Source organism: Triticum dicoccoides, chromosome 3A (genome assembly GCF_002162155.2).
Source record: "Triticum dicoccoides isolate Atlit2015 ecotype Zavitan chromosome 3A, WEW_v2.0, whole genome shotgun sequence".
In the NCBI taxonomy this organism is placed as follows: Eukaryota; Viridiplantae; Streptophyta; class Magnoliopsida; order Poales; family Poaceae; genus Triticum; species Triticum dicoccoides.
In genome coordinates this window covers 480,091,769-480,104,389 of record NC_041384.1, presented here as the reverse complement: position 1 = coordinate 480,104,389, position 12,621 = coordinate 480,091,769, and positions in this window count along the sequence as shown.

The following is a 12,621-nucleotide window of genomic DNA, read 5'->3' as shown; positions in this document are numbered from 1 at the left end:
AGAGTGCGCCAAGAATCCAAAGAAGACTGTCGGGGCGTCTGCCGGAGCGAGGCCACGGTCCCCTCGCGGACGTGTGTCGGTGCACTCGAGGCTTCGCTTCCCCACCCCGCCTCCCCTGCCGGTGCCGCAACCGGTCCCATCCATGGACCGCGAGGCGCACCTCCTCGACCCCTCCCGCCGGGCTCGGGCAAGCCACAAGGTGGTGATCTCCACCCCGGCCATCGAACATCAGGAGTTCCTCCTCCGGAAGAACGCCGTCCTCCTCACGGCGGCCACGCCGAGGCACGCGGCCAGCCCCCTGTCCATCGGCCGCGCCATCGAAGAGCAGCCGCGCATCCCCCCCACCTGCTACGTGTGACCAGCCACGACCCTGAAGACTTCTTCGTCTACTCCGAGCTCCCGGCGCACCACGAGAACGCAGTCCGCGCCGGCTCCATCAGCGTCGACGATGTCGCCTTCACCGTCAAGCCCTGGCATGAGGACGACCACGCCGTGCACCAAGACTTCACGCTCCACGTCCGCGTGGTCATCGAGAAGGTCCCCATGCAGCTCTGGTCCCTGGAGGGCGCGGCGGAGATCATCGGCGACATGTGCATCGTCGATCGCCTCGACACCCGCACCCATGAGCGGGGACACACCAAGACCTTTGCTTGCTAGGTGTGGGTCTGGGACGTCGCCAACATCCCCACCAGGCGCATCATCTAGTGCGCGAAGCGCGGCGCTGGGCGCGGCGCTGGGCGCGTCGAGGCCATGCTCGGCTACTCGCCGCCGAGCAGAGAGGTCGCGCCACCCCCCCGGAGTCAGGCGGCATGACATGCTCGTCCATGTGGACAGGGTGGAAGACTGGATGCCGCCCACGCCAAGGCCTTCCCGCTCGCGCCAGAGCGGCCTCCCCTCCTCAGACTCTGACGACGATGCTCCGTTCCCGGCGATTTATCCAGGCACCTGGGCCCGACATGTGGAGGACGGCCAGGGACAGAGCAGAAGGCAGCCACAGGCGGTGGCCTCCTCCGGCTGCCACGGTCTGCAGCTGAGCAAGGGTCGTGACCCCGATGACCACGAGGGCAGCCAGGGCGGCCACCGCTCATGGAAAGACACGCTGTTGGGCCGCCATTCCACACACACGCCGACAACATCGAAGGAGCCAGTCGGGGCAAGGGCTGCCGCAGCCAGGAGGCGGCCTTGCGGCTCATCCCTCCCCTGCCACTGCTTCGCCCGTTGTCCTCCTCCTCCCCACCACCCCCACCCCCACTGCCGCCTCCTGCTGCGTCTCGGCCGACCCAGGATCCCGTTGCCGACTTCTTCCGTAACGATGAGGCTCTGCTCCCGCCGCCCCCACGCGTTGACCAAGGCCAGCTAGAGTTGGAGGCGACCATCGCTGATGCCCTGGCGGCCCCAATGGAGTTTGAGGAGGAACCGGTCAACGCCCTCCAGCTAGGGGAGAGGTGGCCCCCCCAGCTAAGCATGCAGCCCGGCGCGATCCAAGCCTGCCGTGCGGCCCCCACGCCGGCCACCACCGAGACGCGGCTGGGGCCAATCACCCAGCAGGTGCAACAGCTGTGGATTGGCCCAGATGGCTCGGCGGCTGCCCAGCTCTTTCGCGACACGTCGGCGCCCCTCCTCTCCGACGCGTCTGCACCCCGTCGTCCATCCGCCCCTCCCAAGTCACGCGCTACTTCTGCACCGTCCAGGCGGAGTGCTAGGAAGGCGGCCAACCCCTCCACCACTCCGGTCACGCAGCGTGCGTCGCTCCACCTGGTCCAAGGACTCGGCATCCTAGGCCCAAAGGAGCGCATGATGGTGGCGGCGGCAGAGGCGCTACTGCGCCGCTTCGCCGCTTCGATGAGCCACTGATAGAGGACGACATCTCCTGCATCACCAAGCTCACCTGCCTCAACGTCGATGCTCTGCGCACCATGGCTGGCCTCGCCGGCCCGGAAGGAGACGCCCAAGTGTAGTATGTTAGCCGATGTTTTAGTTAGTCTCCGGAGATGGCTAGCCTTAAGCCAGTTCGATTTAGGATTAAGTGTTATGTGTAGTGACAGGGATCTGTGGGTAGTTCATGGCCAGCGCAATTTGGGTGCTATTGGCGGGCGCTGGCATGCCCTGGCTAGTCTGAATGTGTACTTGTACTTGCTCTCTTTCTTCAGTAGTGAGATTTGTCCCCGGAGCGAAGATACATGTCTCTATGAGTAGCACAAATTGCAATATTATGAATTGGAACGTGCAAGGCCTGAACTCGCCAGCCAAGCGTGCTGCGATCTGTGAAGTAGCCGATGCCCATAGGCTTGTTGTCCTATGTATGCAGGAGACCAAGATCGAATGCTGGTCCCCGGCGATGGTTAGAAAGCTGGGTGTGCAGCACCTAGACGCCTGCGCAGTGCCGCCGGCGGACGGCACCCGAGGCGGTGCTGCAATCTTCTGGGACTCCTCCGCGGTTTCCATTGCAACCCAGGTGATAGGCCAATTCTCCATCACGGCAAGGGCAACACTGCGGCAATGCAACACCGCCTTCTGGATCACAACGGTGTACAACCCCACGGACGACAACCAGAAAGAAGCTTTCTTGGCTGAACTAGTCTCCGCTAGGCCGCCTGCAGGGGAACCTTGGTTGCTTAATTGTGATTTCAACATCATCTATGAGGCCAGAGACAAGAGCAACCACAATCTGAACAAAAGAATAATGGGAAGGTTTAGAGCAGCCATTGATCGCGCTGGGTTAAGAGAGATCAAGTGCAAGAACATGCGATTCACTTGGAGTAATGAGAGGGAGAATCCGGCCTTTGTAGCCATTGACAAGGTGTTTGGCAATCATGAGTGGGAGGCACTCTTCCCTTCCTTCACGCTAATGGCGGCGCCGACGGCCTGCTCGGATCGCTGCCCACTTCTGATGTCAAACCCCTCCGCACCGCACCGCAAAGCAACTTTCAAATTTGAATCCTTTTGGATCAAGTTCCCTCACTTCCACCAAACTATGGCCAGAGCCTGGCAGAGGCCTGTAAACCACAGCAACCCCTTCACCAGGATCAAAGTGAAGATGGCCCGGACAGCCGCGGACCTGAAAATATGGGCCAAAACCCTGTTCAGTGATGCAAAAGTGCAGTTTCATCTCGCTTCGGTGGTGGTGCTAAGGCTGGACGTGGCGCAGGAAAGGAGACAGCTCACCCCGAGAGAATTCTGGCTAAGGAAGACCTGAAGCTGAAAATGGTGGGCTTGGCAGCTCTAGAGAGGGTAAGAAAGCGGCAAGCAGCGAGGACCCGCTGGCTGAAGGCGGGAGATGCAACAACATCCTTCTTCCAAGCAAAGCTGAATTCGAGGCGCAGAAAGAAATTCATCCACTGCCTTCGCATCAACGACATCCACGTCACAAACCACGCAGACAAAGCCAAGATCATCCATGAGCACTTTTCTTCACTGTTGGGCAGGAAAAGGAGCAGAACCCGCTCCATCAACTGGGAAGTGATCAACCTCCCCACGATGCAACCAGGGGGAGAGGGCCTCGACAACCCATTTATGGAGGAGGAGGTGTGGGAAGCCATCTGCGCGTCACTGGCGGAGAAGGCACCAGGACCGGACGGTTTCAATGGATCATTCCTTAGAGCTTGCTGGCAGACCATCAAAGCAGATGAGATGGCGGTATTTCACAAATTCTACCAGCTAGCCGGCAGTGATTTTGCGGCGATCAACCGGGCCCTCATTGTATTGCTGCTGAAGAAAGATGGGGCCAAGCAGATGAATGATTTCCGGCCAATCAGCCTTATACACTCAATGGCAAAGCTGATTGCAAAAGTCCTCTCAACTAGGACTGGCTGGAGTGCTTGATCGCCTAGTTTCACCTACGCAAAGTGCCTTCCAGAAGCGCAAAGGAATTCAAGTTTCCTGTATGTTCAGAACCTGGTCAGAAGCTTCCAGAGAAAGAAGACACCGGCTCTCCTTCTGAAGCTTGATATCGCGAGGGCTTTCGACTCCGTCTCCTGGGAATATATCTTAGAGCTCATGCAGCGGATGGGCTTCCCCGCCTGCTGGAGGGATTGGATCGCGCTGCTACTTACATCCTCCTTATCTGCATGCATGCTAAATGGAGACCTAGGACAGTGCATAATTCACCAGCAGGGGCTGAGACAGGGTGATCCCCTCTCCCCCCCTCTTCATCCCGGCGATTGACCCCCTCCATCGGCTGCTGGAGGCCGCCACTCGCTCTGGTGCGCTGGCACCCCTTCCGGCGAGAGCTGTGCACCTCCGGGTCACGCTATACGCCGACGACGCTGTCATCTTCGCGAACCTAACGCGCCCAGAGATCGACGTGATCATGCAGATCCTTGCGGGCTTCGGGGAGGCAACAAGCCTGAGGATGAACCCTCAGAAATCATTGGCGGCTCCCATCTGTTGTGAGGGCATCGACCTCGGGTACGTGCTCCAAAGCTTCGGCTGCAACCTCGCGTCCTTCCCCATGAAGTACCTAGGTCTCCCCGTCTGCATAGCTAGGGTTAGGCTAGTCCACCTGCAATACATCTTAGACCGTATCCGTGCAAGGTTAGCAGGTTGGAAGGGGCGGCTACTGCCAATCGCAGGCCGTCGGGTGCTGGTGCGGTGCGTGCTCTCAGCACTGCCCGCATTCGCACTCATGGTGCCGCACGCCCCAAAGAAACTGTTCAAGGAGGTCAACAAGGCGAGGCGGCGATTCCTGTGGGCGTAGGACGAAGCAATCGCTGGAGGCAAATGCAAGGTTAATTGGCAGGTCGTCACACTACAAAAAAAATACACTTCCGTGATGATACGTGTTTGTCACAGTAGGTCGCATTTTCTGTCATGCATGTATATCCATGACAATTTTATGACAGAATCAAGATAGTCATACCTGTGCTGTCGTAGAAGTGTTCCATGACATTACCAAAATTATCATCATGGAAGTGTCCACTTCCATGACGATAAATCCCGCGTCACATAAGTGCTTTCGTCAAGGGTGACCGACACGCGGCATCCACCGTAACGGAACGCCGTTAAGCTATCGGGTCGGGTTTTGGATCCGATAACTCGTTAACAACCCCGACCAATGGGGATTTTCCACGTGTAAAATCATCATTGGCTGGAGGAAACACGTGTCGGCTCATCGTTGGGACAGATGTCATCCACTCATTGGACAGAAGGCGCCTATGATACGTTGACATGTGGCACGGCCCAACAGAGGCCCATTCCTGTGAAAAGGCCGGCCCGTTTGACTTGGTCAAAAGGTGCCGGGCCAGCCCATGTAAAGCCTGTTAACGGCCTGTTCGCATATAGCCCATTTACAACCCGCTAACCCAAGGCCCGTTACGCCCTATCCGAATTAGGCCTAGTAGTGTCATCTGGGCCACCCAATATGATTCCAGCCCGTTTTCACTTCTGGCCCATGTATGGCCCATGACGTCTTTCGGCCCATATGAGGCCCTATGTAACTCTTGGCCTATTAACGACCCGTGGTGAAACTGGCCCGTAATGAACAGTGTATCACTTTACACCCATTAATGGCCCATGGTGAAACTGACCCGTAATGAACAATGTATCACTTTATACCCATTAACGGCCCGTTATTCTGTTGGGCCGTTTCCAGCCCATGTTATCATTCAGCCTTCTCAGAGCCCATTTATTCTTGGGCTCATTTCCAACATTCGTTTACTTACAGCCCGTTACTGTCATTTTCTGCTTGTGGGCCAAATTCAGCCCGTGGTTACAGTCGGCCCGTTAATACGTTGGGCCGTTTTCATAGTGTCATCAAATACGGCCTATTAACGATGGCCCGTTATGGTCGGCCCATGAACGGACGATTCCAACTCTAGCCCGTTTACGGCCATAATGCGGCCTGTTATTGGCCCATGTTTGGCCAATCGATCATACTTTCCGTATAAGGCCCATTGATGATACGGCTCGTAGAAGGCCCATTGTTTCTACGGCCCGTAGAAGGCCCATTGTTTCTACGGCCCGTAGAAGGCCCACTGTTTCTACGGCCCGTAGAAGGCCCACAGTTTCTACGGCCCATAGAAGTCCCACTGTTTCTACGGCCCGTAGGAGGCCTAGTGTCACTACAGTAAATATTAGCCCATGGTTATTGTGGCCTAGTTTTAAAAAATAGGTTATTGCAGCCACTAGCAAACCGCGGAAAAAGAACTGCAATGACTACAAGCAAACAAATAAACAAGACAACAAGGAAATAAATAAGCAAGCAACTTACGCTAGGCTATCACGGCTATCACACATATTACACCCACTGGGCATCAAAGTTCGCCACCAGTGCAAATAAATGCGCCGACAAAAGAATATACAAAACTGAGAGCACTTCAGAAGGCACTAGGCCTGGCCAGGTCGGGCCCCCCAAACAGCTGAAGAAGCTGAGTAGACCTCAGTTGTGTCAATGATAGATGCATCAACACTAGATTTAAGGCATGATGGTGCGCACGGCAGTCCTCTGACATCTTCATTGCATCTTTGACTTCAAGTAGGAGCTGAGCTGAAGCAAGCCTTTCTTCTTTAAGTTGAGACTGAAGAAGTTGAACTGATTGAGGCAGCGACTGCACAGAGGTTGTCTCACACCTGTTGGTGAGTAGCTTCAACTCACTGTCTTCATCAAGACAGGACCTTGGGGTCATCTCGCTGTCCTCAAGATGGTTTGGCTCACTATCTTCCCTAAAGTTCTGCCTGGCGTAAGAGATACGAGTCTGAAAGAGAAACAAGGAGACACATAACAGGTTTCACAATTATATAAGCAAATAAATGGATCTGTTCTGCATAAGGAACATGTTTTTACAACTACAATTTGAAACTGGTAGTTTTTGCAAACATCCAATCAGATGTAAACAGCAAAGCAAACATCAATGGAGGAAATGATGCCTATCCAAATCTATACTAGAACAAAGTTTGAAGGCTTGAGAAGGATGAACTTACATTACATGTTAACACGGGCTGGACAAAGCCCTTCTCCATGTTGATGGAAGGATAATTCAATAAATTCCCCAAAGAAAATTCTTTATAAGCGTTGCCATTATTCTACATTTTGCAAAGAGTAAATATAGATCAAATAATATTGGAAGAAACGGAGGATAATGAAGCTCAGGTGCAGACTGATGATACATAATCAAATAGCAATTAATTAAGTACAACGTTACAAGGCAAAAGGGAGAGAGGTACTGACAAGAGCAATGTAGAGCCCATTATTGTTTTGAGATCGTATGATCCTTTGAGCAAGGAGATTCATCTGAAATTAGTTTTCATACAAGAGAGAAGGCACAAGTAGAAATTTAGGAGTTCAAATTTTGAATTGATATCATAGACAGTACCTGACGCTGGGCTCCCAGCAGTTCTAATAGGGGTTTGGCCACTGGAGTAGGGGTAAAGTGTGGTACAGTTGGGCCCGTGTTTTCTGTGGCTGCTGATCTATCTGATTTAACAGGTATCACTACCTTTTCCAAATACCTAGTTTGTACTCCTTGAGGATCTGCACTCACCCTCTTCCTTTTGGACATCTATTACGAAAGAACAATATTTGACTAGAAAAACATAGTGTGACGACACATGGAATAGGTACAGAAAATGGATAGGTATGGAATATACTCATATATGATACTTAAACTAAGCAGATGGTATAACAAAGTAGAAGTAATGCAAGAGATCAGATGCAAAATATGTGCGACCAATACAACTTTGCAAAGTTAGAGCAAGCACCTTGATGGGTGAATAAGATAGGCCATCCTCCACCATGCCAAGTTTGTTAGCCAGTGGATCGTTCCGCAATATTCCTCTCGTGCGCCCATTCTCATATTCATTTTGATAATGTTCAATATCTGACATGCATGAAAACATAAAAACAAGTGAGATTTTCTTTGTAATGCAGAAGTGATTCTAATCCAATACTGCCTCCCTATAAACCCCTTTGTGCTATCTCTGCAATTCTTTTAAAAGATGCCATGCATGCTGTAATTTTTTGTGTGCATTAATATAATGTGGCCTACTACTCAAAATATGAGAGCTCCAGAAGTGATGACACTTCGCAGATGATAGCTTCAACATATAGTAAAGAAGAACAAGTCGACCTGACCTATCAGATTCAAAATATACTAAGGGAGAACAACTCGACCTGACCAGTTGATCGCAACAGAAGAGTATCATCTTAAAGAAGAGCAGAAGAGCAAGCAAATTGAAGATATTACAAGTCTTTCAATACAGTGTTGGTTGGCCACCCATGATGAACCAGAGCGCACAGAGAAATACTATTCTTTCCGGTCTCTCCATATGTGGCTCACATGCATTTCGAAACTAAAGTAGGAACGTTTAGCTAACCAATTAAACATCTCTCAGTTTTACTAATATCAGCAATAATATCAGATATGAATTTGTACAACTAAGCTTGTTTAGCTCGATGGGTGGAGCAGTGCTATTACGACACGAACCACGTAGGCTGATTGTGGTCATCATAAAATGGAGAAAACATAAGCATGATGAGTACAGTGTTGACCGTGGCAGTGGGATGGCAGATCTGAAGCTGCAAACCACGCAAAGGGTAGTTAGCAACCGATGTTTTCTTTGAAATAACAACTAAGATTTGGTATGGACAAGAAGGTACGGTCAACAAGTGACAAAGAAATGCAATTATGTTGTCTCTCTATATGTCGCGACATGCATTTGGAAACTCAAGTGGGACCTTTAGCTAACCAATTAAATGTGCCGGTTAACTAATATCAGTATCATATCACAATCATATTTGAAAAACTAAGCTTTCAAATTCTGAGTGTTGTGTTGTTTAGCTTGAAGGGTGGAGTAATGCTAGTACGGCAGAAAGCACCTCCGCAGATCATAGTAGAGTAGATAAAAGGGGGAAAACCCTAATCATCAAGAGAAAAATCAGGAAAGTGGAACTAGCTGGACCAGTGGGTGGCGCACATGCTTTTTGAAACGAATATAGGAACATTAGTTGACCAATTAAACATTCTCTGTTTTAGTGATATGAGCATCATATCAGATTCGTATTTCAACACGTAAGCTTTGGGTTGAGGTCTTGAGGAGCAGTGCTAGCACGACACGAAGCACCTACGATGATGGTAGTGAATATAGAGGGGGGAAACCATAAGCTTTACGAGTATAGTGCCTGTGCCATGGCAGATCTGAAGGTGCAAACCGGACAAAGCTACTTCGCAACCAATGTTTGCTTTCAACTAGCCACTACGATTTGGTACGGACAAGAAAAGTACAGTAAACAAATTACGATCTATTTTCCGGGTGAGATCAATAACTTAAGCACATATGGAAGAGTACCACCTCTCTTGCGACGCCGTGTAGGCCTATGCTGATACGTTGAGGGTGCTGCGGGTGCGATGGCTGTCGGCGGCGGGGAAGAAGACTTTAGACGGCAGACGGTCGGGTCGGGGGATATATCCTATTGCCGTGGACAAGGCGGTCGTAGGAGCGGCAACGGAAAGGTGGACGACGACGCCGATGAAGCGAGAGGAGGGGATGAAAGGATCCTGGTCCAGCGCCGTGGATGAGAGACGTCCATCTCTTGCAGTGGACGACGGGGTAGGGGTAGCGGCTCTGCCAAGGTGGAGGATGAGGTGGCGGACGGAGAAGGCTGGCCGCAGTGCGGAGGTTGTCGTGCCGTTGACGGCGTATGAATTGGGAAATGGAGGGGAGGGGGATCTCAAACTTTGGGACGCGCTTCTCTTAAATGGGGGAAAGTTACGAACTTATCCCCCGTTTAAAATTTCGGACATCGCGTCGGTTGGGGATATGACGGTAATCTCGCATCTCCCAAACATTTGCCAGTAACTATTTCGGGCGAGGAGAGGGTGTTTTGCCGCCCACGGTTGGCGCCCACGGTGTATGAACGGGGCTGACAGGTAGGGCGGTTATGTCACGTCTGATGGAAGTTACACATCTGCCCCTATTTAAAATATTAGCCTACATCGATTTCGGACGAGGAGAGTTTGTTTTGCCGCCCACCGTGTATGAATGGGGAAATGGAGGAAGAGACACATGTATTTCGGACGAGCTTGAATCAAATGTGTTTTGCCACCCACGTTTGGCGCCCACCGTGTCTGAATGGGCTCAGAGGCCGTCGTGTCACGTCTGATTGAAGTTACTAGTCTACCCCTATCGACAGCAGTGTAAATCCGGTTGATAAGGATGTCAAGTGTCAGGGGTAGACAGTAATTTCCATCTCGCAAACACTTGCTTCGGGCAGCCCACAAATTATAGTGGGTGTTTAGCCGCTTCGTTCAAAACTTGGGAGAATTAGCATTCACGTTTGCTCTAGGACCTGTCAAACTAAATTCAAATCCAATTTATATTCGATTACGAATATCCACAGATAATTATACGTTTTGTTATTTATTTCTTCAAAACCACAACAAAGATTTATTCCACCTTTATATATGATTATGATTTAGAAATGTCGTGATCTTCGAATTCAGTAGGTTGGATACACTCTAAGTCAAACAGTTATTTCATCCAATACAATATGCTCACACGAAAAACAGTTCAGCTTATGTCAATCATACAAGTACTGAGGATTACCTCGCCTAAAAAATTCGGATCATTACAACACATGGACAACATAGGGGGTCTTGCAACATAATCCAATCAGAGACATGACACAACATGCAAGTACAATAATCTAATGACAATTTCAACTGGTATCTAAAGAATAACCGGGATTACCTTGGGCTTCAGATAGCAGAAACAGCAGGACCTCCTCCGTCTTCAAATGCAACATTCTTACTTCCTCCAATTCTTGGGTTGCTTGCATAATGCGTGCCGCTAATTCCGTAATTTCCAGCCCCAAGATAAAGATTACCTCATTCATGGCAGCCACACCATCTCTTTCTGCCTCTAGTAGAGCCTCAAGCACTATAATATCTGTGCTCAGACTGCTCTCCGACGGTGTTGCCTCTGAATTGCTACCATCTGGTAACATGGATGGTGCACTGCTTCCACAAATAGATTCTGGGGTTGTACATTGTGTCCTGGTGTGAACAGCATCCTGAAATGTTTCCGCTGGACATCAGTAAGAGATAGTTATCGTATGATCCAGGCAGTAAGCTTACATGGTAACCGACGGACGAATTATTGCTGAGCATGGCAAACTATATTTAAATGGTTCGAAGCAGCATCAGCCGAAATTAAAATGGTAAGATGAAACTAGGGATGTAAGTGGCAAATAAACGACATCCGTCAGTCCCATCTAGTTAGTTTTTGCTACCTCCCTAGTTCATTTTCCTCAAAAAACAAAAAACTATCATACCACTAGTGGACTTTAATCGGGATTAAATGGGGCCCAGTTGACATCCCTAGTTGAAAGGGAGTGTACAACCGCTATATTTAAGTTGCCAAGGCATCTAAGCAGTTGAAATAATCTGAGAAAGCACTTAACAGTGTGGCCTCATATAAACTACGAAGACAGTCTTGTGATGAAGTTGAGAGGAAAAGTTAAGGACTCAAATGAAATAGGCATGCATTTCTTTACGATAGTACAACAGGCACTGCTGACATATTGGCCAACTCAGGTATAGCGTAACAACAAATAAGCATTCGAATCAAGCAATACAGCAAAGCAGACAACTGAAATATTTGTAATTCGGTAGGATTACACGTTGAGGGCACAAGCCAAGAAAGCAGCCCACTCGCATTACATTTCACATGTACTAAAACACACTAGCTTACAATATGTTGCTCTGAAGCCTAGCTGCTGTTGCAATGTTCTTTAAAGATATCATCATCATCCCGTGGTTGCATATCTAGTTGTTGTAGTTTATTCTGCACCATCTATTTAGGTAAAATTAGTTTTAGTCGCATGCACTGGTCCGAATTGATCATCAATGGTTCATCTAAACTAATGAAAGAAGGGTGTGTGCATACACGATAATATATCTGCTTCCCTCTATTTTTATGCATGTTCGAGGTGCCAGCCCCAAAAGAACAAATATTTTGCTTGATGGGGTTGGCAGCTCCATAATTAATAGAAGCATCAAATTAGTCATGCAACTTGGAAAGATCAAGAACACACAAACAAGTAATGAACAGAGGCTCGGAGCAGTGATGTAATAGCTAGCATCAGAAAATGTAGGGTAAAACGAACAAAAAGCAGCGGAACCACATGCTAGTTTGCTGATGTGTAATTAAGCATAGAGAACATTAAGCAGTCTGATGGAACCAACAGGTGGCATCAGAACAAAACTAAAGAATATTAACTATATATGCATTGGTATGTAATTTAGCACATGTAACATGTTCACTGCCAGAAGTATGGCCCTACAGGTGCAAGCAGAATAACACGTCTCATGAAAAACTGAATGATGCCCTGAAGAAATTCAAAGGTGCGGTGCTTATGCTAGGAAAGTGAACGTAGGCGCCGACCGATGGATAATAGTACCTGATTCTCGGCGGCATATGGGTATTGTTGTCATACTTGATAGCTAAGGATCGTCGATGGTGCTCGTGTTGCGGTTGAGTTTGGGCCGGCTGTCACCGTCGCTGAAGCGGCTCCGGTGCTATGGTTGCGGCGCCTGTCGACATACAAGAAAGATCATCTGTGGTAAGTGAACAGTTACACGATAAAGAGAAAAACCGAAGGAGTACAAATCCAAATAACCTGATGAG